General features: G+C 32.8%; 1 non-coding gene and 1 pseudogene across 1 annotated transcript; both read right to left on the bottom strand.

Moving 5' to 3' along the window:
- Nucleotides 1–1,225: 1,225 nt before the first annotated feature.
- LOC148943798 (U5 spliceosomal RNA) lies at nucleotides 1,226–1,343 on the bottom strand (annotated as a pseudogene).
- Nucleotides 1,344–5,406: 4,063 nt separating this feature from the next.
- LOC148943797 (U4 spliceosomal RNA) lies at nucleotides 5,407–5,548 on the bottom strand. Its single transcript, XR_016143036.1, has one exon. It is a non-coding gene; the product is annotated as a U4 spliceosomal RNA (small nuclear RNA).
- Between the last annotated feature and the right edge of the window lie 77 nt (nucleotides 5,549–5,625).

The raw sequence follows: 5,625 nt of genomic DNA, 5'->3' as shown, positions 1-5,625 counted from the left end.
TAAATATTCAGGCATATCTTTACAACTTCTAATGCTTGAACAATTAGGAACCCTGTATGAAGGCTCTTGAAATAGAATCAATAGAATTAAAAAATGTTTTATAATTGAATGTCTTCTTAGGAACTCTCACTAAATACAATCAGTAATTACGTATTAGCCAGAAAACACGCGAGAGGTGAAGTTTGGTTAATGCTAATGAAGTAAATCAAAATATGATGAAAATACAATAGCTTAGAAACAAATTTGGGTTATATATTTGCACATTAGGAGGGGTGGGGCTGGGGGTAAAGCATAGTATAAATTAAATACATAACCTAACCTAGGTACCTTTTTTTGCTCCACAACCCCAACAAACTAAAGTTTAAATATTGAAAAAACTATTTTTTTTATTTAATTCCTCGTATTTTAATGTACGCTTGCCGAAGAATATTCATTGATTCGCAGAAATCATGGCAGATGTTATTGAAAGCCCCGATGGCATTGATTAATGGCACCTACATTACTTATTTGCTAGTTTGCTGTTTTCTATAAAATTCGTTCCATTTAAATCAAAATCATTCCTTGCTCAAACAAAACCTTAACTCCAAATTACTAATGAGGCAGTTCTAATAGATATATTTTCTTTATTTTTGATCTCAAAACTTCTCATTTTAGAAGAACCTTCTAAACTGAAATGAAAATACTGTTCCTACAAGAAGGAAGAATGATGGCCATAAGAGAATGGGAACTCAAGAACACCTAGGACTTGGCTCTTTATTGTACCGATCCAAGAGTGCCTTCTAGCATCTCTTACCCGCTTAAAATTAGCTTACCCGGATGTAACCTGCAAAAGCTAACAACAAATACTTAGCCGGCAACTTTTCAACTGAAAAACTGTAGGCAACTAGGCGAATAACAACACTGATCACGTCTACTTCACTACAAACATAGCTAATTTAGAAACCCCTGGAAGGTGTACCACATGTCACAATTACTGTCAATTTTTGAAAAGATTGAACTTTTGTTCATATATGACTTCAATTATCCTGCATTTTCCAGGGTTACTTGTCTGACCACTAATCAAGACCGTTTCTTCAAGTACTAGTCGTACTGACTTCTCACATCATTTACGTCTTATCAGCCAAAATCGTTGAAAATTTTTTTTAATGAAAAAAATCCTGGTTTTTAGCAAAGAATCCCGGTTTTCTGACAAAAAATTCCCTTACTACAAAAAAAATTCCCAGAAAACCGGGATTAATCCCGGACGGTGGCAACCCTGGTTAAGACTCATCAATGGCCACTTCTCAAGGTAATCTTTAGAACAAGGTGAAAGATTGAATCGATATTAGGAGAGGCCAGAGCTGTGAAAATTATTAGAGTTGACTTAAGTATAAAAATAAATTCTAGTATATCCTTATCGGCTTTTTTTTAACAAGGTTCGAAAGCAATAAGGAATTCAGTTTTCAATCAAGTAAATGCAGGCGAAAAAATCATATGATGGGAAAACATATTCAATGAGCAGCAATTCAATGGCATCTTTAATGACATGGTACAAAAACTACATCCGCAGAAAATAACATAAATATTCAGTAATTAGGCCAAAAAACAATTGTAATGTAACTGAGTGGTCGATCAATTGCTGTAGCCAAAGGGCCCCCTATTTAAATATTCCAAGAAGCTTAGCGGTAGTGAAGGAATTTTTAGTTTGATATGTTGCCAACGCAATTGACTTGATGAAGTGTGTGGTCACCAAGGGCATTTCACTTTTTAAGACTAGCCTTTGTGACTTAATCTAAGTTTCAGAAATTTGATTTGATTCCTAGTTCAATTCAAAAATCAGTATTTAATAATTACAGAGTATTTTCAAAAACAAAATGCATCAGGATAAAGAAAACTGCAAAATGATAAAGTATACACTCAACTTTCTCATATGCTTGGGATTTTAGGCACAATTCTTCCGTAATATTTCAAACATGTAAGTTTATCAAGAAATTAATTTTTTCAAGAGAGTCCAATGATCAATTTTACGTGTCCCACTATTGTCTTAACAACATCAAATTCTATACTTTTTTCTTTCATTTGAAAAATATGTGACACATAAAAGGGGCCCAGAGGAAAAAACTTCAATGTGTGGACAGAGGTCCGTGCGAACTCAGTCCCCAACTGCCCAGGGTTTCCACTAAACGTAATACAAAATCCCCATTTTCTCTTAAAATAAATCACCAGAAGGCGAATTGACTTTGAAACATCTTAGTGTTGTAAGAAATGTCCTTCTAATTTTAGCATTAATATCAGGTTGCTATGAATCCGGCTTAAGGCAATGTCCTTTCAGGGTATGTTGAACTCAATGAATTTATCTTTGTAATCCTTTCCCTGTACACAATTTCCTTATTTCGCAATAGAAAACCTTTCTTAGAATGATTGAAGTTAGCTACGTTTGTTTGACAAATAAGGGGAACATATCTTTTGATATAGGGTGACACTGACGGGAGAAGTCAGTTGGGTTTTTGGCTTTGCTCAAGCTTCTCGTATGCATGTAGAATGTAAGTCTAATGTGTTCCTTGCTCTTTCTTAATTTTATTATGTTAAAATCCTAGTAAATGGGTATATATCCCATTCTTTAATATTATTCTTAGATTCTTTTAAGCAGGAACATATTAGTCTTAATATATTAGTTATAATGCTTGCTTTCCTTTAATAATAATAAATTTTACTTCTAGCAATTATATGAACAAGAATTGATCTTTGATTGTGAATAATCATTATCGAATTTTGATTTATTATGAAATAACTATTAACTAAAAAGTTCTCTTCTTTAATAATAAAATCTTAGTTTTTCTTATACCTGTGTTGTCTTGTATATTTTATCACGATGATTAGGATTTTGTCAAGATATCTCTCTCACTTGGTTCATTTCGTCTATTGAGGCTTATTTAGGGGTACTCGGGTCTCATGGCTGAGTTTGGGCATGGAGTCATCACCATGAGAAGACCCCCCCCCCCTTACAGTGTGCCGAATAGTGTGCCTATGCATTTTTTGTATTTTACCGATGCATATTTATACCTATTTTTAGGTGAATTTATCCTTGCTACTTGTAGTTACATATTTAGGTGAATTTATACATGCTTCTATTTTTCAGAACACAGAGAAGCATTATCATACCAAAAGAATTTAAAATGCCACATTCATATGGATTTTGTTCGCAGACCTAATTACAGTAACCTTTTAATGTGTCCATTTCCAGATATTGCAAATTATTAGACTTTAAAGAGAAAGAAGACGTTAGTTTTTTTTAATGTAGCCTACTTGCCTGCAGTAGATTTAAGACTATTTTGTTCCAAACTACCCAAAATTTTACATTACCATAGTTTTCTTCATGTTTACCTACATTTTATATAATATTTATTCCACAATTTCTTTGAAACCCCTTATAGCCTAAAGTGATTTTTATGGGTACAGCAAACCTGTATTAGCAAAGGAACAATAAAAAAGCAGGCTATATTGTTCAGGGCCATATCTGGAACCATTAGAAGGGGGGTAAATTGTCTGCATAGCATAGGCCTACAAAAACTTATCAGGCAATACCAGGTAGCAGGGTTGCCACGCTGACCAGGAAGAATTTAATAAATCGGAGAGGAAAAATTTACTAGATCGCATCTGTTTTTACTAAATACTCAAACAAAATTTTTGTGCGTGCGCCTACGCCGCACGCGCACCATCAAGCATTGATTTTTACTATTCGAGGATAATCGATACCATTTTCACAATCCTTTTTTCTTCTTTTTTTTTCTCTTTTCCTCTTTTCTTTCGTTTTCTTAGCATGATTGAAAATTCCGGAAACCTAGAAGTTCAAAAATCCTTTTTTTGGATATATATATATATATATATATATATATATATATATATATATATATATATATATATATATATATATATATATATATATATATATATATATATATATATATATATAATGTAACATTTCTACTTACTTTTAATTTCTCTCAGCACGCTCCTTTTTCCTCAATAAAATTTTCAAACTGAGGATATTCACCTAATCACCTTGGGTGGTTGGATTTTGTTTTGATTCCAATAGATCCCCAATCATCACAAATCCAAGTGTCATTATAGCTTCGTTTTTAGTTGGTAAGATTTGATACACAGAAAGCTGATTTTGTCGACCTTTAAACGCCGAAAATGAAGTATCTGTTTATGAAAATCAGGGTTGCCGCCGTCAGTTGGATTTTACTGGATCTAGAAAAAAAAACTAAAAATCGAGTAAATTTAGAGGATCTAGTAACTTTCCCGAAATCTAGTAAAAAGTCATGATTTATAGTAAACAAAACTTTTTTTTTATTTTTCTTGAATTCAGGGAAAAAAATTGTCGTAAACATATGACAATTTACAATTTTTGCTTGTCTGTTTTACAATTTTGCTTGCCTGTCTCAGAGACAGACAAGCAGTCACCTATTCTCATAAACAGACAATTCACTTCCGGCGTCTAAAGGTCGCCAAATTGGGAATCTATTGGAATCAAAACAAAAGCCAACCACCCAAGGTGATTAGGCGAATCTCCTCAGTTTAATAATTTTTATTGAGGAAAAAGGAGCCTGCTGAGAGAAATTAAAAGTAAGTAGAAATTTAACATTATATATATATATATATATATATATATATATATATATATATATATATATATATATATATATATAACTTGTAGATTTCTAGAATGTTCAATCATACTATGAAAACGAAAGAAAAGAGGAAAAGAAAGAAGAAAAAAGGAAAAAAGATTGTGAAAATCGTATTGATTATCCTCCTATAGTAAAAATCGATACTTGATGGTGCAAAACTTTTTTTTTGAGCATTTAGTGAAAACAGATGCGATCTAGTAAATTTTTCCTACATAGGTAACTGCTTGTTTGTCTCTCAGACAGACAAGCAAAATTGTAAAACAGACAAGCAAAAATTGTAAACTGTCATATTTTTGCGATAATTTTTTCTCCTGAATTCATGGAAAATAAAAAAAAAGTTTTGTTTACTCTAAATCATGACTTGTTACTAGTTTTCGGGAAATTTGCTAGATCCTTCAAATTTACTAGATTTAGTAAAGTCTTACTGACGGTGTCAACCCTGCCAGGTAGATAGCCTAGTCCTTTTAACCACTGGTATTACCAACCCAAGGTTAAATTGCAGTTTAGGGTACTTTTTATAGGTCAAAGTCATTTTATAATTTTCTATAGCCTAACACCTTTCTATCTGGACAGATTCACAAAACTTGCTACAGGTACAAGTTCTTGATATTCCAAGTTTGGTTGAACAGGAATAATTTCTTATAAAATCAAAATTTTGTACAAAAACACGGGTCTTAAAAACTTTTCTTAGATTAAATTACATCATTTCAACCTAAATCAGGCCTCTAGTTGAACCCTGAAGGGTTCTTCAAAAATTGCCTTAGCTGACGGTATTTCACATCATCTAGGCGGGGTATTGGGTAAAGTTTTCAACTAGCAATAATCACACCTCGGATAAACCTCATTGGTTACGATACTGCCACTGCGGGAACGCTTTGTTAACGTCCTAATGTTCACAGAAAATCCTTCATTGCACAGGGGGAATGTCACGATTGCCCCTTGATCGGATAGC

This window comes from Artemia sp. Qi Xiang Cuo, chromosome 15, assembly GCF_049724085.1.
Source record: "Artemia sp. Qi Xiang Cuo chromosome 15, ASM4972408v1, whole genome shotgun sequence".
Lineage (NCBI taxonomy): Eukaryota > Metazoa > Arthropoda > Branchiopoda > Anostraca > Artemiidae > Artemia > Artemia sp. Qi Xiang Cuo.
The sequence above is the reverse complement of the archived record's forward strand: the minus strand, read 5'-3'. Positions and strand labels throughout refer to the sequence as shown.